Below are 23,983 nucleotides of genomic sequence, written 5' to 3' on the forward strand. Positions count from 1 at the left end.
GACACGCAGTTCCTAAAGCAGAGCGTCTTGCTCCTCACTTCCTGGAGGGGAGGGAAATCTCTGTCCCTTCTAGGCCTCAGTTTGCAGCACGCACAGAATGATGGGACCTGACAGGGGAGCAGACCTTGTGGATGGGACTGCCTGCACCTCTCTGGTCCCCTCCCAGATAGCAGCTGTCATGATGGGGCAGAGGAGAAGGGTTGCCCGTCTTCATGACTGCACTGCCCCGGATGCTGCAGAACCACACCTATCACTGTCTTATTTTCGGGGTATGGCTTATATTGTGCAAATGTTTAGAAATCCTGCTATGGTTTGTTTTATGGGTATGTCTTATTTTTGAGGAAACATGGTATGAGTTGGTGCCAACCCAATAGCACCTGATAAGAGCACTAGCAATGTATGCTACTGTGGTGGTTATATAATTGTTTGTCAATTTGGAGATTAAGAGTGTAGGGGTGGAGACTAGCCTGACAATCAGATCATAACCAATGATACCTCTGTGTGAGCGTGGCCTTCTCCTAAGGATTCTGGGAACTCCTGGATTTCCTCTTTGAAGGCAGGAGGCACACACTCTCTCTCTGCTCACTCCCAGAGAGACATCCCTGTGGAGGAGACACATGGAGAGAGGCTGATGGAGCCAGAACTTTGGCACCTGAGCAGCCATGTGGAGACCCTTGCTAGCACTGAGATGCTTGTAACACCACTGGATCCACAAGACTTCCCACCCACTGACCTGTGATCTTCTTGCATTCAGTGTCATTGCATGTGTTTCATGAGTCAGAAGAGGACTTTATAGATTGGTATCAGACATATAGGTTAATATTGGATCTGGACATGGCTGGGATATTTTCTCAATATTCAATTGCTTGTTTTATAAATCTCTTCCTTATACACATGAGTGTCTCTATGAATTTGCTTCTCTAGTCTACCCTGACTAACACAGCTACATTCCAAGAAAATGAGCACTAAAGTAACATTTTTGCCAATTCTGCATTCCTCCAAAGCATGCATACACTTCACATCATGTACTTACAATGCAAAATTTGAACTTAATTACACTAGATTCTTGTGTTATAAACTAAAAAGGGCTAAACAAAAACCCAAACCAGAAAACAATACACAAAAGTGAGTGTTGAGATTTGAGTAACTCAAGGAATCTAAGAATACCAAGTGTATGACTTAAAGTGCAATTTGTTCCTTAAGCTCAGATGATGTCAATAAAAATTTATTTCCAGTACACTGCAGGTTGCTAATAAGCCTTCCTCCATTCCTTAGGCCACATTATTCTTCATATAATCCAATTTCTTTGATAATATGTTCAGCATACAGATTGAATAAATATAGCGAGAGAATATTACCTTGATGCACACCTTTCCTGACTTTAAACCAAATCTTGCTTGCTGAAAGTGATGGGGACTTGACGGACTTACTGGTGAAGATCAAGCGTTCCAGCCTTAATTATGTATTACAACATCATTTTAAAAAGACACACATCCTCACAAATGAACTATAAGTAACATCATACAAATGGAGACAATGTTGAAATTGTCAAGGATTTTGTCTTGCATGGATCCATATTCAATGCTCATGATAGCAGCAGTCAAGATGATCTCTTGCATTGGTAAATTTGCTGCACAAGACCTTGTTAAAGGTTTGAAACAAAAAGGATTTTACTTTGAGGACTACGGTTCTTGTGAGCCAAGCCATGGATCTCTCCATTGTCTCATAAACATGTGAAGTTGGACACAGAAGAAGACTGAAGAATAATATTGGACTGTATCATTAACTTCTAAAAGGATAAACAAATCTATCTTGGAAGACGTATGGCCAGAGTGCTCATTAGAAGCAAAGATGTTGCGATTTCGTTTTACATACTTTGGGCAGGTTGTCAGGAGAGGTCAATTCCTGGAGAAGGACATGCCATTTGGTAAAGTAGAGGGGCAACGAAAAAGAGGAAGACCATAACAAGATGGATTGACATCATGGCTGCAACAATGGGCGCAAGCTTTGGAAACATTGTCAGGATGGGGTAATGTTTGTTTCTGTTATGCATAAGGTCACTAAGAGGCAGAACTGACTCGATGGTGTCTAACAACAACAAACCCACATAATAATGACACAGTATATTAAAAATATGAAAATTAAAAAAAAAGAAATTTATTCCCTTGACCCTTTGATTTCCACTTTCTTCTGCATTGGCTTATTTCTAAGGAAGTACCAAAAATAACAAAAGCAAATTTATGAAGCTACTACCCAACTTGAGAAATATATCACCACCCAAAGACAAACATGTCAGCACTTTCTAAAATTCTACAAGTTGAACGACCCACGTAAGAAGTACTCTCTGCCTTTAGCAGTTTAGAGAACAGTCTCAAAAGGGTCCACGAGGGAGCGGGGAGCGGGGAGGGAGGGAGAGGGGAAAAAGGAAAATGAGGAGCTAATTCCAGGAACCCAAACGGAAAGCGAATTTTGAGAATGATGAGGGCAACAGATGTATAAGTGTGCTTTACACAATTGATGTATGTATGGATTGCGAAGAATTGTATGAGCCCTAATAAAATGATTAATAAAAAAAAAAGTTAGTCAATTGTTATAGCTTAGAACATAAGATTATCATTCAAAAACCTCTGAATTATAGAATGTTTTAATTAAGCAGACCAGGGCATATGTTCTATCCCTGAAAAGAAAACAAACAAACTAAAAATAGAATTCACTTCACTGTAATCAAAAAAGATTGGGCAAAAGGGACCACCTTTCTCTAAGGTACTGAAGACAGAAGGAGGGGGAAAGGGATTAGTTTGGAAAAACAACATAGCTATCTGGGGAAAATGGTGTAAATTTTGAAAAGCATGAAACAGTACAACCTCACACTAAGTAACATAAATTATTTACTATTAATTATCATCACCAACCCTTCATCCAGTTAAGCAATTTCTTCAGGGAACTCTACAAATGACATTGGCTCTCCAGGCCAATCTTAACTTCTTCATTCGAGAAGTTCTAACTCCTTTACCATAACTCAAACCAAACCCAAACACACAGCAGTTGAGTTGATTCTAAGCCATAATGATTCTATAGGATTGGGTAGAAGTGGCTCTGTAGGTTTCTGAGACTATAACTCTTAAATCTATTAGAAAGCCTCATATTTGTGGTTGTGGACTGCTCACCTCCTGGTTAGCTGCCCAAAGGGTAACCATTATGCCACCAGAGTGCCTCATACCGTAATTAGTCTTTGCTAACTAGAGGAAAATTGTGTGTTTCATCGGTGCTATACCGCATTGAATACTCTTCTTAATATCTCATTCTACATTCCTCTCAGTAGCAAAGTAATCATGTCTACAGGCTAACTCAGAACAGGTTACACAATCACTGAAGCCTTTTCCATTGGGGTTACATTACAATCCATTTTTCTATGTGGTGAATGAAAATGGTTCCTTGACAATTTTTTATGGTCTTAGGGTCATAACCAAAGTGGTCTACTCACAGTTTCTGTACACCTGGGGAATAATAACAACAATAACAAAAAGACAACCCACCTCTGCCTTCCAACCTGTTTATGTCCTTCATGCATATGATGTAATTGTGATTTAAAAAAAATAACTATATTACTCTAACAATGTGATAATTCCCTATTCAGGTTCTGTGTGCTCCAGACAGTCTTTTTAATAGTTATCATAATAATTGGTCATTAAGTTTTAACTGTTAATATAATTTTCTCATTCATCATCTCATTTGAGCTATAAAATAAGTATGAGGTGTAGACAGGGGACATGTTAGAGACTGTAACTCATTAGCTCAGGGTTACACAGTTATACATCATAAAGTTAAAATGAGAAACTAAGTGTTTTACTTTAGTTTGGTCCCGTCTCCTTTGATTAGTTGTTGTTGTTTTTAGGTATCACCATATGGGTTACAATTCATAGAGACCAGGTACAACAGAACAAAATACTATCTTGATATGCATCATCATAAAAAGTATTCCTGTTTTATTGAGTTCATTTTTGTAGCCACTGTGTCAATCTATGTAACTGAAAGCCTTCCTTTTTTTCTCTGCCCCTCTACTTTGCCAAGCATGTATTCCTTTCCATGTACTGGTCTATCCTGACAACATGTGTACCATATTCTTCTTCATGGAAAAATAAGATACCCCCTGAAAATAAGACCTAGTGTATCTTTTGGAGCAAAAATTATTATAAGACACTGTCCTATTTTCAGGGAAGCAGGGTATCACCAAGGCCAAACTGTCCAACTGCTGCTGCTTCCTTTGCTCCCCACTTTTGCACCCCTATTGCAAATAAGTATCAATGCAACTTTATTGCATATTTGATCAATTTCAGACCGAATTAGTTGGTAGCATTCCTCAATTTCTACATCATTAGATTTACTGGTTGGTGCTAATCATTTGGCTAATAGTTGTATTGATAGGATTTCCTTGAATATAGATAAATATACTACTACCATGGACAACAATGAACTACAAGATAGCTCTTCAAATGCCCTTTTGATGATGAACATAAAGCCATTCCTCTTGATTTTATTCCCTGCATAGCAAAGCATACTACTTTCTGATTCAGTGGCCAACATCAGCTCATTTCAACTCATCACCATCTAAGATATAGATCTTTATGCATTCCATTTCATTTTTGATGATTTCAATTTTCCTAGCTTCATGCTTTGTATATTCCAAGTTCCTATTATTAGTTGATTTGTTTGGTCAGCTGTTTCTTATCATTTTGAGTCATGCCCCTTTAACAAATACGTGCTCTGAGGGATTTATTCCCACAAGATTTACTCCATTCATATCATTATGGTCGACTGTCCTTTCTGAAGGCAGCTTTTCCTCAGTCATATTTTGAGTGCCTTCTGTCCTGAAGGACTCATCTTCTGGCTCTGGCTCTGACAATATTCTACTTCTATTCTGATAATTTTTAGCCACCCACAATTTAGCTAGTTTGAATATAATATAGAAAAATGAATGTAGGAATTATAGTTATAGGAATTATAGTTCTTTAATGCTTCCTTCCCTCCTCTATCATGACCTCAAATCTACCTTAAAAATCAGATTAGACTAGAACATGCACACTGCTACAGAAAAGAAGAGCCTGCAACACAGGGAATCCAGGATAGATAAACCCCTCAGGGCCAACAATGAAAATAGAGATACCAGGAGCATAAGGGGAAGGTGGGGGGAAGGAAGGGGGAATTGATTACAAGCATCAACATATAACCCCCTCCCAGAGGGACAAACAACAGAAAAGTAAGTGAAGGGCAACAGAGGACAATGTAAGGTATGAAAATAATCATCTATAACTTATCAGTGGTTCATGAGGGAAGGAGGGTGGGAGAGGGAAAGGGAAAAGGAGGAGCTAATATCAAGGGCTCAAGTATAAAGAAAATGTTTTGAAAATGATGATGGCAGCATATATACAAATATGCTTAACACAATGGATGGATGTGTGGATTGTGATGGGAGATGTAAGAGTCCCCAATAAAATTATTTAATAAGACCCAGCTGTTACTCATCCAAAAAAAATAAATGATAGTAAGAAGTGTTCAAAATGTAGAGCAGAACTGTGTGACATATGTTCTTAGATATTTTGTATTCTGTATAAAGTTTCTATTTTCTTACATTCTAGGGAACATATTTTGCTTCATCTTTTGTCTTATATCAATGAAATACTTAGCTGTTGGTCCTGTGTGGTCCCTTTTAGCCCGATTACTACTAGTGATGAAAATTCTTCAGCAAAGAAACAGGAATCCACAGGGATATGGCATCTTTCTTTCTGTGGAGTTGAAGTAGCTAGTCAGAAAAATGCATGCAAGAGTCACCCACTTCACACAAGTGCGTGATTTCCAGAGAAAATAGGACTAGACTCCAGAAAGTGTGAATCTGGTAATAAGCCCATTATTATATCCTCAGGGTTATAAGTAACTCCCAGAACCCTGCCCCCCAAGGGAAAAACATGTTTATAGTTCTGTCAATTTTAATGTTATTGTATATTTAACCTTGTCACTATCAACTTTGATGGTCATTATCACTGACATCCCAAACTCTCGGCTCGTCCTTATCCCTGCTCATGATTTTGATTAAGTATTCATCAGAACTGACTCAGTGACAGTGACTTTCTTTTTGGTTTGTTGTCAGCGTGGCTCCTTCTGCACATGGAACTTTTGTGCTTCTTACGTAGCCTTAGCCGCTTTAACTTATACATCCATCCCATACTGTCTGCTGAATAACACAATACATTTATTTACTGCTTGTTTTATACCAACGATACAAGTCCCTCTCTCAACAAGAGGAATCACAAGGGTGACTCTTCCTTCTTTTCAATATGTTTCTTCTAATTTTTGGTGAGAAAACGTGACCTGCTAGTTGTGGACCCTTTCCCCACTGATTACTAGCGCGTCCTGTCCTTTCACACTACCACGGCAACTGCACCTGAAGGACTCCTTAGAACTCCCCTCGGGTTTGGGCACTGCCTGTGCAAATGTGTAGCTTTTCTCCTCCCCGTTCTTCTGTTCCTCCTGTGACAACCCACTTTTTAAATGCTCTTGTTTAGAGAACTGGAGCGTTAGCCAGCTTTTCACCAGGCGCGACTAGAAGGAAGAGCAGGTGAGACGCTACAAATGTGACAAGGAGAAGACAATGTCGTACTATAAAGCCTTCTAGAAAATAGAAAGTAAGGTCAAACTATGCTCTGCTAGTATTTTTGCATAACTTTAATCGTTTTGGCAAATATAAATAGATAAGGGTAAAGCACAAAGTATTAATACGTGGGATACACTTCAGACATGCATGGATCTATTTTCAAACAAATCATGTTTAAATCTGACTGCAATCAATGGATGGATGCATGCAAGTTCTTTCCATAATATATTTGTTTTAGTTTTAGTAGGATGTCTTAAAATTAAAAAAGGATATTTTGTATGTTATGGAAAAATTGTTTTGAGGTTAGGGCTAATATCAAGTAGATACCTTTACAAATTGCTGAAGCATTACAAGTTTGCAAGAATGCTGTCCCACATGAAAGACTAATATTTATGTAGATCAAGATTTTTAATGTTGGCTCGAATGACTTCAAAGATATGCCAAGAGGGAGATGAATATCTATCTCGAATAATGAAAAAATTGTGAATGAATTCCAGAAATGGGTGGAGGAAGACCATAAATTACCAATGATGCAATAGTTATTGAAATTGAGATTCACAAGGTTCCGCATTTTCAGTTGTAAGTGATCATGCTGGCTTCTGCAAGTTTTTGGTCTAATGCAGCGGTTCTCAACCTGTGGGTCACGACCCCTTTGAGGGCTGAACGACCCTTTCACAGGGGTCACCTGATTCATAACAGGAGCAAAATTGCAGTTATGAAGTAGCAACGAAAATAATTTTATGGTTGGCGGATCACCACAACATGAGGAACTGTATTAAAGGGTCGCAGCATGAGGAAGGCTGATGTGTATCTGGTCTAATGTGCATCAAAAGCATTGTGTGAATATCAGCATTCTCAAAAAGCTGTTCTTTCTAGCAATCTTTTCAGCAAGATTAAACCTAATTGAGATGATTTTATGGAATGAAATATAACTTGAGACAAGTCTTAACTTCACCCATGTCTTTAAGAGAGCAAGGTCTAGCCTGGAGACACTTAGTGGGCCAGTGAATTTCAAGTAATAGTGAGAGAGGACTGCTCTGAAGGCCATTATAGATGTTGGCGGGGATAGCAAAGGATTATCTTGATAGATTCTCACCAAGAACACAGGTTGATCCCAGGGACATGGGAAGAAGAATATTTTAGATAAGGAATCTTGTCATGTTGAGAAAAAGAGCATAGCAATTGATACAAGAATTGGTATTTTTCCAATATGATAATGTATGTGCTTATTCTTCAAGGGTAGCAAGGAGGATAGCAAGAACTGTCCTAAGATAATTTCCTTGGGAAATCTTATCCCACTCATCCTAAAATAATGCTATTTTTATCATCCAATTAGACATCTTTTTTGGTTGCCAAGACCCCAAGAACATTTAAAAAGAACATGATTTGAGTACCCAAAGAACGCCAACGACAGAGAGTACAGAGTTCTTTGAGGGAGAGCTTATAGAAAAGGAAACATCGCCTACAGAAACATAGTTCGAGAAGGGGATGCATGGTGAGAAACAATAGCTTCATATTTTGAGACTTTTTGCTCAAGAAAATTTTATATGATTTGTAATAATACTTTCTGTTGCATTCCTCATATAGCAAAATATTTCTGTTTCAATATTTTTAAATGAAAAATCTGTTGTTACTAATAATGTTTATCATGTGCAATCATTACCACTATTTATTTTCATATTCTCCCATCATATTTAATATAGACTAGGTGCATTTTATGCAATGACTCCCCATATTCCTTTTCCTTCCACCCATAGTAACCATAAAATTGGGTCCAATTGTGATAAAATTATGTAACTTAGCATAATGTTTGTAAGGTCTATCTCTGTTGCAACTTAGGGAGTCCTGGTGGAGTAGTGGGTTAAGCATTGAGATGCTAACCCGAAGATTAGAAGTTCGAATCTACTGTTTGCATCTACCAGCTACTCTGAGTGAGAAAGATGGGCTTTTCTTCTCCTATAAATATTTAAAATTTTGGAAATCTATTCTGTTCACTAGGATCCATTCAAGTCAAAATTGATTCTATGTTAGGGGGGTATTGTAATAGTTAAGTTTAAGTATGATAAAATAGGATTTTACCACAATATGATCTAAGATAGTGTGGTCTTTCCATATCAGTTCTTTCATGAAGCAATCAAAGAGTTAATCTGGCCACAGTCTTGATACAAAAGAGGGAAGTTTCATTTGGTGTGCGGTGTTCTCTTAGTATAAACTGACAGTGTGTGGAAGGCGGGTCACCTCTATGCTGGATCCAGGGACTATATCTGATTAATTCATCTCTTGCTATATTGCCTGCTGATACCAGGTGTCATCAGAAGACTGTTGGCGTTGGGATCATTAGACTGATCTCAGTTTCATTTAGCTCTGCATCCACCAGCCTATGTTCTTCCTGTTTTATCTGCCTATTTAATATTCATCAGCCCCTGCAGCTGTGAGTCAGGAGAAGCCTCTACCTTACATCTGACCTATGAACCAGTTTGTGTTTACCCACTTCTCCGACTGTGTGAGCACTTTCTTGATATAAATATCCTTCTATATACCTACAAATACATGATCCATTGATTTTCCTTCTCTTGAGAACCCAATCTAACACAGATATGTGGTAACTTTGTGACTGAGAATATATATAGTCAGAATAGGCTCTATAGTATTGAGTCTCTCTTAGAAAACACGTTCAAGTTACCTAAGGCAAGGTCTACTCCTCCTCACATAGAAGAAGCTTGCATGTCTAGTTCTTGCAACACAGGATTGTTTGATCTTCAGGTAGTCATAGTACTCTCAATGTTCTTCCAATAGCATAGTTCAAATGTTTCGGTTCTTCTCCAGTGTTCCTTATTCGTTGTCCTGCTTTTGCCTGCATATGAGGTTATTGAAATACAGCAGGTAGGTCAGATCCCCCTCAGAACCAATCTTTGATTTTTGACACCTTAAAGATTTGTCTCAGGCAATATGTCAGTTGATTTCATGACTGCTGCTTCCATATTCAATGATTATGAATCCAAGTAAGATGGAATCTTTGACAACTCCAGTCTTTTTTCATTGAGTATGATGTTATCTATTGGTTCACTTGTGAGGTTTTGGATTTTTCTGACTCCAACTTTCATCACAAATTCTCCTTTCTGGCAGTGTGGCAATTACATATTTTCAAGGCAACTTGAAGATGTATAAAGGTATAAGGTTAGTGAGCAACCTGTCAATCAGGTTAAAACCTGATGCTGTCTCCTTGGGGGTGTGGCTTTCTTATAAAGAGTGACCTGCAGCCCTCCCCCTCTTTCTGCTTTTCCTTCCTGGTTGCTGGCCACCCTAAAGTTGCTGGAGCCATGCCGTGTTTCTAATGACCTTGGATCCACCAACTTTTTATCTTCCTGTCTTCTGCATCATTGCACATGTTGTGTGTGTCTGAAGAGGGACTTATGGACTAGTATCAGATTTATGCACTTGTGTTGGACTGGACTGGGATGTTGTTTTGATTTATAATTGCCTCTTGATATAAATCTCTTTTTGGCACATATGTGAGTGCCTCTGGATTTGTTTTTTCTAGTCAATCTAGCCCAACAGAGGCATCAAACAAAGCATAACTCCCATTAGTAAGCCTTCCACCTATCCTGATGCCACGTGCTTCTTCATATAGTCAAACTTTCCCATAATGTATTACAACAGCCAGAATCAAATGTCTCTCCAGAGTCAAACACAAGTAAAATGGTTTCTCTTATTCTGTGATTTCAGCCAAAATATATCTGATGCCAGTGATAGTGTCCATGTAGTCACATTTCTTTGAATACAAAAATACACAGAGACATTGTACCAAAAAGAATCAGTGGGCATTCAAATCAAGCATGGCAAGAGGTAGTACCTGATCAAGAACTGGTGGTTCTGAAGGGAAAAGTTCAAACTGCACTGTGTTGAAGGCATTGTTGAAATACAAGTATCCATGAATTGGCAAAATAATGACTGAAATATTTCAAGAAGATGATGCAACACAAGAAGCACTCAACATTCTATGTCAAGAAATTCAGATGATGACACCTGGTTAGCCCCCTAGAAAAGATCCATATTTGTGCCCATAGACAAGAAACGTGATCCAGCAGAAGTAGAAATTATAGAATACTATCACAAGCAAGGACACCTTTCTTGAAGAAATCTTTAAAAAGTGTTTCGAGTAACATATCATTAGGAAGCTTCCAGAAATTCCAGCTGGATTCCAAAGGGCATGGAACTAAGGATACTGTTGATAACATGATCTATCTCTTGGCTGGAAGCTGAGTATAAAACAAAGATGCTTCCTATATGTTATTGGCTCTGCAAAGGTATTTGACTCTTTGGATGATAACAAATTATAGATTAAATTATAAATAATATGACTTCCAGAAAATTTATTTGTGTTCATTTGCAAATTGTACCTAGACTAAGAGACAGTTGTTTGAATAGAGCAAGGGGTTACTGCATAGTTTAAAATTAGGAAAGATATGTGTCAAACTTGAATCCTTTCACTATGTTATTTAATCTGTTTAATGTGGAAATAATGTGAAAAGCTGGACTAATAGAAGAAGAAAGTGGAATCAAGATGGGAGGAAGGTCTAATAGCAACGTGAGATATGCAAATAACACAACCTTGCTTGCTGCCAGAAAAGAGAATTTGAAGCACTTTTGATGAGAATCCAAGACTTCAGTCTTCAGAATGGATTGAAACTCCATGTAAAGAAAACCCAAATCCCTACAACTATATGAAAAGACAACTCATGATCAATGAAGAAAAGATTGAAGTTGTCAAGGATTTAATTTTACTTGAATCAATGCACAAGGAAGCAGCAGTCATGAAATCAAGTGACATACAGTACTGGGAAAATCGGTCATGTGGGATTCTAAGGTGGGCCCGATCTAAGTCATGGTGGTTTCCGTCCTTTCATATCATGTGAAAGCAGAACAATGGAAAGGAAAAATGGAGAATTGATGCATTTTAATTACACTGTTAGGACGAATATTGGAAGCACCATGGACTGTGAGAAGAACAGATACATCGTCTTGGAAGAAGTACAACCAGAATGTTCCTTAGACGCAAGAATAGTGAGATTTGTCTTTCACACTTTGGACATATTATCAAGAGAGACTAGTTCCTGGAAAAAGATACCATGCTTGGTAAATTAGAGGGTTAATGAAAAAGAGGAAGAATCTAAAGAAGACAGATAGACACAGTACAACAATATGTTCAAGCATAAAACCATTGTTTTTCTTTTGTTTATTTTTTTAATCATTTTGTTGGGGGCTCTTACAGCTCTTATAACAGTCCATACATCCATTGTGTCCAGCACATTTGTACATATGTTGCTATCATACTTTTCAAACCATTTTCCTTCTACTTCAGCTCCTCATTGTTTTCCCTCCCTCCCCTCCCCTCCCACGCTCATGAACCCTTGATAAATTATAAATTATTATAATTTTTATATCTCATACTGTCTGTTGTCTCCCTTCACCCATGTTTCTGTTGTTCATCACCTTAGGTGGGTGGTGATGGTGGTGGTGGGGTTATACATCAATCATTACAATTGGTTCCTCCTTTCTCCCCCCGCCTCCCCCCTACCCTCATGGTATCGCCACTCTCATTATTGGTCCTGTATGTATCTTGGATTCCGTGTGTGGAGAGCTTTTATCTGTACCAGTATACATACTCTGGTCTAGCTGGATTTGTAAGGTAAAACTGGGGTCATGATAGTGAGGGGGGAGGAAGCATTAAGGAACTAGAGGAATGTTGTATGTTTCCTCGGTGCTATACTGCACCCTGGCTGACTTGTCCCTTCCATGTGACCCTTCTGTGAGGAGATGTCCAATTGTCTATAGATGGGCTTTAGGTCTCCATCCCCCCCTCTTCCGCATTGATATGATAGTTTGTTTGGGGTCTTCTGATGCCTGATACCTGATCCTGTTGACATCTCATGATCACACAGTCTGGTGTGCTTCTTCCATGCAGGCTTTGTTGTTTCCCAGCAAGAAGAAAACATTACACCAATTTTGACGATAGCCCATACCAGGTAGCATTTTAGTCCATTGTACATCAGGTTGCCATTAGTCAGAAATGGCTAGACTGCACTGAAGAGTATCAACCATGTGGTTTTCTGTTCTTTCATCTAAATTGAAATAAACAAGCATGCTCTACTAAGCAAATTAATTATACACACAAGTGTGTGTGTGTGTGTGTGTGTGTGCACGCGCGCGTGTGTACGTGCATGCATACACGCATGTACCTGGTGGAATAGTGGTATATGCACTGGAGTGCTAACTTCAATTTCATCAGTTTGAAACCACCATGGCTCCACAAGGAAAAGAGGAGGCTTTCTACTCCATAAAGAGTGACAAAACCAGAAAACCACTGGAAGAGTTCTACCCCGACCGATAAGATCACTATGAGTTGAAATCGACTTGATGGTAGTGAGTGTGGCTTGTGTGTGTGTGTGTGTGTGTGCACACGTGCGCATGCACATACATTTCCACTATGCTAAAATGATAGTGTGGTGTTTTGCAGCTGTTGTTGTTAGGTGAAAGATGAGGCTTTCTAATCCTGTAAAGACAGTGTAGGAAACTCACAGGGCCAGTTCTAACCTTCCCCTTGGTACTGCCATGAGTCAGAATTCACTCAATGACAGGGAGGGAATGTTGTTGTTAGGGGCCATCAAGTATGAACTGATCCATAGCCACCCTATGCACAAGATAATGAAGCCCTGGTCACTCCTTCACCATGCTCACAATTGTTCCCATGGCTGAGCCGCCATTGCAGCCATGGTGTCAATCCGTCTCCTTTAGGGCCTTCTTATATTAACTGTCCCTCTACTTTGCTAAATGGAATGTCCTCCTGCAGGGGCTGGGCTCTCCTGACAACATGTCCAAAGTATGTAAGATGAAGTTTTGCCATCCTTGCCTCCTAGCAGCATGCTGGCCATATCACTTAGTAGTGACAGCAAAACTGTGGTAGAAGGAGAGTTCATGGATTTTTAAAGACTATCAGACGATTCACACAAATTTGTATTTCACTTAATAAAGAGTTAATACATACTGAGAATTAATATTTAGACCCTCAAATATAAATTTATATATATATCAGTGATTGTATTTTATACAAGAGTACAAATACATCTAATAAATTAATATTTCCAATAATAAATAACTTCTAATAAATAACTATACTTCTTCATATTTATCTCAGTCTGTCTGCTGAGGAGTAATCCCAGAAACTGAAGTATACAAACAAGAATGGAGTATCAGGATTGTAAGAAGTTTTATTAACAATCTGTGGTGGAAAGATGACACAACCTTGCTTGAAGAGCTTGAAACATATGCTGATGAAAAATTTAATAACTCTAGTCTTCACTATGCACTGCACCTCAATTTAAAGAATATCAGAATCCAAATTCTCCCCTGGACTCTTCAGTCGTCCATCAGCGGGAGGTTCCTGCCACCATCTTTTCTCTTCTCTAGCCCCACAAAGTCCTTATGAGCTCCAAACGTACCTGCATCATTGGTCAGATTGTGTCCTCCATCGCTGCTACCCTCAGATTTGATGGTGCCGTGGATGGAGATCTGACCAAATGCCAGATCAATTTGGTGCCCTATCCCCACATCCACTTCCCTCGGGCCCTGTCATCTCTGCTGAGAAAGTTTACCATGAGCAGCTTACTGTAGCAGAGATCACCAATGCTTGCTTTGAGCCCTCTAACCAGATGGTGACATTGGACCCTTGCTATGGTAAATACAAGGCTTGTTGCCTATTGTATCATGGTGAGGTTGTTCCCAAAGATGTCAATGCTGCCATTGCCTCTAACAAAACCAACCATCCTGTTTGTGGATTGGTGTCCCACTGGCTTCAAGGTTGGCATTCATTGCCAGCCTCCCACTGTGGTCCCTTAGGGAGACCTAGCCAAGGTGCAGTGAGCTGTGTGCATGCTGAGCAACACCACAGCCATTGGTGAGGCCTGGGCTCGCCTACACCACAGGTTTGACCAGATGTACGCCAAGCGTGCCTTGTCCCTGGTACGTGGGTGAGGGGATGGAGGAAGGCGCATTCTCAGGCCCGTGAGGACATGGATGCCCTGCAGAAGGACCATGGCTGGAGCAGACAGTGCAGATGGAGAAGATGAGGGTGAAGAGTATTAACCTGTTTATTCCATTCCTCATTCCATTGTCTTGGGACTCATATCAGTTGTCCTGTAAAACCGTCCTGTGACCTATAACTGTCAATAAAAGTGTTTCCTTTTTAAATGTAAAAAAAAAAAGAATATCAGAATCCTCATAATTGGATCAAATAGACAACATTCTGATTAATGGAAAAGTATTAAAATTGTCAAGGATTTTATTTTGCTTACATACACAATCAATACTCATAGAAGCAGCAGTGAAAAAAATCCACTGAATTATTGCATTAGGCAAATCTGCTGCACACAATTTTTAAAAAGAACAAGGTGTCAATTTGAGTACTAAGGATGCCTGACTCAAGTCTTTGTATTTTCAGTGTCTTTATATGCATATTAAAATGGTAGATTGAATAAGGAAGATAGTGGAAGTATTGATACATGTGACTATCAAAAGCGGACTGCCAGAAGAACAAAACATTCTTGTCTTCACAGTACTATAACCCAGATACTCCTTAGAGGAGGAGGGGAGAGATTTTATTTCATCTACTTTTGACATGTTATCAGGAGAGACTGGGCCCTACAAAATGACATTGTACAGGGTAAAGTAGAGGCTCAATGAAAAAGAAAAACACCGTTGGGGTGATGGCTTGTCACAGGGTTTGCAACAGTTGGCTAAAATAACAGCAATTGTGAGCATGTCTGAAAACCGGGCAGTTTTGTTCTATTTCACACAGTGTAACTACGAGTCAGGACCAAATGGATGGTCCCTACCAAATGAGCAAACAAATCTCTCCTGAAGGAAGTGCAGCTAGAGTACTCCTTAGAAGCAAGGATGGCAACACCATCAGGAAAAGACAGCGAAATCATTATTTTCATGTCCAGAGTGATTCTTGTAAGCATAGATCTATCTAATAAATGACATTCTTTCAGTTCAATACAACGCTGATAAGTGCAGAAAAGCCTTAACCACATGCATCGCATGTTGCTGTGATGAGCTCTGCAGGGTGATTCGTCTCTCAGCAAGCCTTTTGTTCCAAGTGAACCTGCACCCAAAGGGCTTCACAACTGTAATCACGCAGAACACACCCTCCCTCAACCCTCCCAATATCGCCACTCACATCACTGATCCTGAAGAGATCATCCACCCTGGATTCCCTTTGTTTCCAGTTCCTATCTGTACCAGTGTACATCCTCTAGCAAGGTAGAATTCAGATCAGAATAGTGTGGGGTGGGAGGGGAGGACGCATTTGGGAACTAGAGGAAAGTTGTATTCTTCATAGTTGCTACATCGCACCCTGACTGGCTCATCTCTGCCCTGAAACCCTTCTGTAAGGGGATGTCCAGTGGCCTACAAATGGGCTTTGGGTCTCCACTCGGCACTCCCCTCCTCATTCACTATGGTAAGATTTTTTTTGTTCTGATGATGCCTGATCCCTGATCCCTTTGAGACCTCGTGATCGCACCAACTGGTGTGCTTCTTCCATGTGGGCTTTGTTGCTTCTAAGCTAGATGGACGCTTGTTTACCTTCAAGCCTTTAAGACTCCAGATGTTATGTCTTTTGATAGGTGGGCACCATCAACTTTCTTCGCCACATTTTCTTATACACCCATTAGTCTTCAGCGATCTTATCATGGAGGTGAGCACACATGATATGATTTTTTGTTCTTTGATGCCTGATAACTGATCCCTTCAGCACCTCGTGATCACACAGGCTGGTGTGCTTCTTCCATATGAGTTTGTTGCTTCTGAACTAGATGGCCATTTGTTCACTTTCAAGCCTTTAAGATCCTAGACACTATATCTTTTGATAGATGGGCACCATCAGCTTTCTTCACCACATTTGCTTATTCACCCGCTTTGTCTTCAGCAGTTGTGTCAGGAAGGTGAGCATCATAGAATGCCAATTTAATAGAAGAAAGTATTCTTGCATTGAGGGAGTACTTGAGTGGAGGCCCAATGTCCTTCTGCTACCTTAATAATAAACCTATAAATATATGCACATAGATCTATTTCCCCATCCTCATATATAAATATATTTGCATATATACATGTCTTTATCTAGACCTCTATAAATGCCCTTTGCCTCCCAGCTCTTTCCTCTATTTCTTTTGCCTTTCCTCCTGTCCCACTATCATGCTCAGTCCCCAACAGGGTTTCAGTAATTCCTCTTGGTTACATTACCCTTGATCATGCCCTTCCAGGACTCCCACACCCACCTCACCACTGATTTGGATCACTTGTTGTTCCCTTGTCCCTGGGTTTGTTAACACCACTTTCCCCCCACCTTCCCCTCTCCCAAGTCCCTCCAGAACTGTCAGTCCCATTGTTTTCTCCTCCAGATTGTTCATCTAGCCTATTTTAGCATTCTGAAAATTTCTTTCTGTGGCAGTTCAATGTCTGTTTCTTCTATGCATGTCGTTATCTTCGGGACAACTTCTGCCATTGTCTTTTGTTTCTCCTGTTTTTTTGTTGAGGTTGTTGGGACTGATGGCTGTTTGTGTTGCGATGTTTTAGAGGAGCCAAGTGCCATTTTACAGGGAGTTGAAGATCACTGGCTGTCTCTGGGAGACTTGTACGAATGTTAGTCAAACTGCCTACAGCTAATTTCACTATGGAATTAACCTACCACTTTATCCTTCTGTGGCTTCCCTCTCAGGGGAGTGCCCAAGAAGACTGGTGGGTTGCCTGCTTTGGTATTACGGAGGTTGGTCAGAGGTTCCTACCGCATCTTGGAATGTTGATGAATGCTGGCCAAGCTGCCTTAGGGCCCCAGGCACACAGTCAGGAATTCTGTGGTAAGAAGTTGGGCAGAGCATCCACTGGGGGAGATTGGCAGGGCTTTCCCCAGCCTCGGCCTAAATGCACAGGGTGGAGCTCACCTAGCTGGGTGTAGCTTAAACGTAAATGCCCTAAGCTAAGGGGAGTGGTCTGGAGGTCATCAGTGGAGTGTGAGAGACAGGAAAGGGACAAAGAGGAGAAAGAAAATTAAAAAGTAAGCCCGCTGAGAATTGTGGGGGGATATAGCAAAGAGAGGAAACAAAAGCAACAATGTAGTTGAGTCCTGATCCTTGCCCATGGAGCTTCAAGGGTTTATTCCTTGCCCTCAGTTGGTGGCGGCAAGCTGTGGCTGTGTTGAGAAAAATCCCCTGCGCAGCCCCCCAAGACTGTGGGCGGATAGAGAGAAGAGATGGAAACAAAGGCAACAATATAGCTGAACCCCAATCCCTGCCCATGGAGCTGCGAGGATTTAGTCCCCACTTGAGGAGGTGGCCGCAGCAAGCTGTGGCTGTGTTGATAAAAAGCCCCTGTGCAGCCACCCAAGACTGGGCAGATGAGACAGAAACAAAAGCAACAATGTAGCTGAACCCCAATCCCTGCCCGTGGAGCTGAAAGGGTCCAGTCCCTTCCCTGAAGCAGGCAGCAGCAAATTGTGGCTGTGTTTAGACCAAGCCCTCCTACGGGCTCCAAGTGGTCCCAGCTCTGGCAGAGACAGTGGAGGGGCCAAGGTCAAGCTCCAGGCAGCCTCCACTGAGGTAAGCCAAAAGCCCTCAAAACCTGGTGGGTCTTTGCCTACTTATCTTTGTGATGCTCCTCCTGCGTTCCAGCAGCATTGCATTTCTCTCTAAGCAACACTCCTGGGCTGAATTCTGCGGAGTCCCTCTGGTATGTGTCACTCCATTGCCATCTTCCCGGAAGTCGTGAAAATTTATTTTTAGTGAAGTATACACACACTCTTTTCAAATCACTATAGTATATATAGGTAATGGTAACAGAACAGAGTGAGTACTGATCTGCGTCAATAATTACACTTCTAGAACCAAGGAGAATTTGAGCAATGTGACTACATTGTCTGAGAGACAAACACTTCATTTGTAAAAGAACATAATAATATTTAAATCTTAGTTTGATTGTGAAGATTAAATGAGATGCGGATAATCCAAACACTTTACTGGGTTTTTTATATTATTAAGAAGTTACTTAAATGTACATTTTATAGGCAAGTTTTAAATATATCTTCCTATTCTAAGCTATTAGGAATTATAATAAACACATTTGAATAATTCCAAGTATAAATGAGTCTACTAATCTTTTTAGTGAAACTGTAAAGAGTGAAAATATTCATGAAAAGCCCTGTTTTGTTTATGGGGGATGTTTTTCAAACCTTATAATTTGCTGGTTGGAAATATCAAGTAACCAAGATGAAAATTGAAAATGGATATGCATAAAGAAGTAACTTTATAAATGATTCCATTTTGATGGTTTAAAATGAGCTAAGAATGGTTTTCAATAAGGACCTTCAATTATGACCAAGCTAAGCATAGTTTGAAAGCTGGCATCAATACAGGAACATATTTGTTACTTTTAGTGAACAAATTCTGAAAGTGACTTTTCAGAGCATAAATAAAATCATATAAAAACTGTCAGATAGGTTGATATCAATTGTTAGTCATTTGCATTTTCTACAGGGTGCCTGCTTTCTAATGCACCTCACAGAAATTTAGGTGAAAATAAAAGCTGAGTAAATAATTATTGACACTGGAACATGAAATAGAGATGACGACTTTGTCTTTGCATTTTTTCAAAGATGACCTTATATTTATGATAAAAGAGTAAATATTTTAGAAAATAAACTGTGAGGGAAATTTATGAAAGAAGCCTTTTCCAATTAACACTAACAAAGAATGGGAAATTGACTTACTAAATAAAATATTTCACATTAAAGATCCATTATATTATTTGTAAAAAAATAATAAAAACAATTTTCTTGCTCTTTAATCTGAATAGAAAAAAATCATTTTTCTTACTCTTATGATATGCTTTTCTTTACAGTTTTTAATCTATAAATAAAATTCGACCATCTTTACTGATTTTTCTGAATACTAGAAATATTCTAAATAGCAGCACACCAACACTATATATGGAAATCTGTATCAGGAATTTTATTCTTTAAAATAATCTCGGTGAAAATATACTGAATTAACATGTTTAAAACATTGCTTCAAGGTATAACTTATTTGATCAATGCAACTATAAATATTTATTTTACACTCAAGAGATGATATATTTTGAAGTTTGCAGACCCTTATTACATTCAGGAAGCAAGATTGTGTTATTTGCATATGACAGGTTGTGGGTGAGCATTCCTCGGCCCCGAATATTGTTTTCTTCATAATATAATCCAGTTCTCAGATTGCTTATGCAGCATATAAATTAAATAAGTATGGTGAAAGGAAGCAACATGTTTCCTGATTTTAAACAATCCAGTAATCCCTTGTTATTTTGGAATTGCTCTATGTTCAGATTATACATGGGCACAATTAACTGTTCTGAAATGGTCATTTTTTAAAAGATTAAACATAGTTTTTTATAATCCACAAAATAAACTACCTCTGAAATTTCACTAAAATATTGCTACATATCTTTCTGATGTTCTCTACTTTCACCCAATATCCACCTGATCTTCGCAATGACGTCCCTTATTCCAAATCCTCTTTTGAATATGGTTTGCTGTTCTGTCAGCTCCGTGATGATGTACTGAGGCAACATTTTTTTCAATTGCCTTCAATAAAATTGTACTTGCATGTAATGATGATGATATCATTTGATAATTTCTCAGCTTAATTGGGACACACTTCCTTGGAATGGGTAGAAATATGGATTTTTCCCAGCTGGTTGACAAGGTAGTTGTCTTCCAAATTTCTTGGTATCAATTTATGAGTGTTTGCTGAGTTGCATCAGCTTTTGAACCATTTAAATTTGTATTCAGGCAATTCCAGGAGCCTTGTCTTTCAAGAATGCCTTCAGCACACCTTGAACTACTTCCTTTAATACCATCAGTTCTTGATCATATGCTACCTCTTCAAATCATTAGATGTTGATTATTTTTGACAGTTTCTTGGTATATTCACTTCATCTTCTTTTGATACTTCCTGCATTATTTATTATTTTGCCCATAGCATTTTTCAGTATTGAAATTAGAGGCTTGAATATTTTCTTCAATTCTTCCAGTTCGATGCATGTCAAATGTCCTTTTTGCCTTTCTAACTCCAAGTCTTAACACACTTTATTATAATGCTTTGTCTTCTTAAGATGTATTTTGAAATTTTATGTTTATCTCTTTTGTCTCATCATTTCTTCTATTCTCTTTTGCTACTCTACATTCAGGAGCAAATCTTAAAGTCTATTCTGGCATTCATGGTGGGTATTTATTTTATTTTATTTTTGGGTGGGGGGAGTATTTTTTTGTGGTAGCTTATTTTTTAAGACCACAAAAATTATATCTTGAAAATTCAAATCAAGTTATGTGACATTTATTTTTAGAATTGTTCAGTGACATCTTGCTGTCAAGTATGATACATCCCAGGACCCTGAATGAGGCATTCAGGGTATTCTCTGTGACTTGATTCTAAGCCACATCTCAGACCACACCATACTATATATAACAGTTACTATCTATTCTTTTTTTTTTTTCGGTCTGTCATAATTTGTAGAGCTTTTTCAAGTGATGATCACTATACCCATCTCAGGAGGTATGAGAAGTTCCCTAAGGTTTGCCATTCTAAATTCACAAGAAAGACTGATGTTGCTCTGCAAAGACCACATTTTAAGACTTTTATAGCTACTCTTGCTTACCCCCCAAACCGGATAGCATTTCCTATCTTTCCAATCATAACATGTCTCATCCTTTCTGCACAGAGCAAATATTCATTCTATCTTCCCCAAGGCAACTCTGAATCATTATCAAAATATAGCCAAGGGGGGAAAAAACCTCATAGGCCTTCAGGCTAGATTAGACGTCTCTTTTCTTTGCACTCATTGGATCCTGTACGTATCTCTGTTAATTGTATAGAACACAATATGCTGAAATCACGTGTTTCATTTGCTTACCAGAATGTATCTCAAGGTGAAGGTCCACATTGAATTACTTAATATTTGCATCTCCAAAATTACAACAAATAGAGCACTCCAAACTTTCAAAATAATAAAAAATAAAACCTGTGTGTAATTAACAGGAATAGGCGAATCACACTGGAGTTTCAAATAAGTACATGGATTTTAGCAGGAACTACCCATTGGAAGGTCGATTTCAAAAAGATAATTAAAGGGCTAAAATTAGCTAAGTTTATTTATTTCTTTATCTCCAATTTGACAAATAGTTTTGACTCTGTGGTGAAATGAAATTACTCGGTATGGCTGTTTTATCTAAAGCCTTTTTCCATAGCAGTTGTATTGGCTATGTTGACTTGGAGAAACTTGTGGGACAACCATGTGAAGGGACTCATAAGCCAATTGGAGTCTGGGATTCAGGATAGAAATCAGAGCTGGAGATAGGAGGGGATGGTATATAATTCATGTATCATACAACTCCATAGTTCAATCACATCCAGAAGAGTTGCGCAGTCACCACCACAAGCAGTGTGAGAACATTTTCTTCATTTCGGTACTTTCATAGTTATTAGATCTTCATTTCCCCCCACCTCTCCTGCCCTACCTTCAAGGAACCATTAATCCAGTTACTGTCTTTATAGATTTACCTACTGTGAATTTCTTATACAGAAAAACTTTAAAAACAAACAAACAACAAAAAAATAACCAGAACAACAAAGTAAAGTAGATAAAATCCTCAATAGTAAAGAAAACGGAAATATTAAAAACTGGAATAAATTTAAATGGATCCTAAGGAAGATCAAATTACATGGCACTAAACTTTAACCTAAGTTCATCTGTTACAATGTACTTTTCAATACATTTGGCATGTTAATAAGGCTTTGGCATTCCCTGGTCCATGATAAGAAAAAATAATCCTGGTCCATGATAAGAAAAAAATAAGCCCATTAGGGTTAGGGTTAGGGAAAAAAAAGAAAAAGAAAAAATAAGCCCCAGGGGCTTAATCCACATGTTTTTTTCCCTTCTCTTAAAAAAACAAACAAACAAAACAGGAACAACTTTTAAGTGGGTATAAAGGGAGATCAAATGATGAGATGTTGCATTTATACCTACGTGCCTTTGCCATTATTGATTATTGATTTTACAATATTCTCTGTCTGGATGACAGGGCTATTCACATCACTTAAGCAGGATCAGAGGGGATTCTCTGGAGGCTAAATTCACATGTGAAATCTGCAAATAAATTTGCATTTCCTATGTCGCCCATATCCTTGTGCAAATCTGGTGTTCACAATTTAATCTCTGATACCAGGTAATTCCCATCAAATTACTGGACAGGACCATGCAAATGTTGGTGTTATTAGGTGCCTTAAAGCCAGTTCCAACTTATAAAAAATCTGTGTGCTACTGAACGAAAGAATTCCCTGTCTTACACTATCCTTACAACTGTTATGTTTGAACCCATTGTTGCAGCCACTGTGTTAATTTGTCTCACTTCTTTTTCACTTCTATTTTACCAAACACTATGTTCTTTTCTAGGGACGGGTCTACTGATCTCACATACAAAGTGCATGATACAAAGTTGAACCATGCTCTATTCCAGCCATCATTCTTTCTATACTTACCCAAAGACAGATTGGTTTGTCATTTTGGAAGCCCATGGCACTCTCAATGTTCTTTGCCAGCACCATAATTCAAATGCATAAATTCTTCTCTGGTCTTCCTTATTCAATGTGTAATTTCATAGTCACATGGATTCATTGAAAGGGCCATGATTTGAGTCAGGCACCTTCATTCTCAAAATGATATCCTTTCTCTCCAATACTTTAGAGAAATCTTGTGCAGCAGATTTACCCAATGCAATGTTTCCTTTGAGTTATTGATCCCTGTTTCCATAAGCATTGAATATAGATCCACCCAAGACAAAACCCTTGACAACTTCAACCTTTTCTCCATTTGTCATGATGTTACCTATGGATCCAGTTGTGAGAAGTTTTTTCCTTCATTGAATTTTAACCAGTATTGAAGGTTACATCCCTGATCTTCATCCGTAAGTTCTTCAAGTTCTCCTTACTTTCAGTAGTCAAGATCATATCATTTTCATATTGTAGGATGTTAATAAGCCATCATCCAATTTTGATGCTAGGTTTTTCTTCATATAGTCCAGTTTATCAGATTATTTTTCAGCATATAGATTGAATAAGTATGTTGAAAGGTTGCAACCCTAACGCACACCATTCTTGATATTAAACCATTCAGTAACCTCTTGTTCTATCTGAACCACTGCCTCTTGGACCATTATAGGTCATATATGAGCACAATGAA

This window comes from Echinops telfairi, unplaced genomic scaffold (genome assembly GCF_000313985.2).
Source record: "Echinops telfairi isolate 266 unplaced genomic scaffold, ASM31398v2 ScPeMD7_7468;HRSCAF=8506_0, whole genome shotgun sequence".
Lineage (NCBI taxonomy): Eukaryota > Metazoa > Chordata > Mammalia > Afrosoricida > Tenrecidae > Echinops > Echinops telfairi.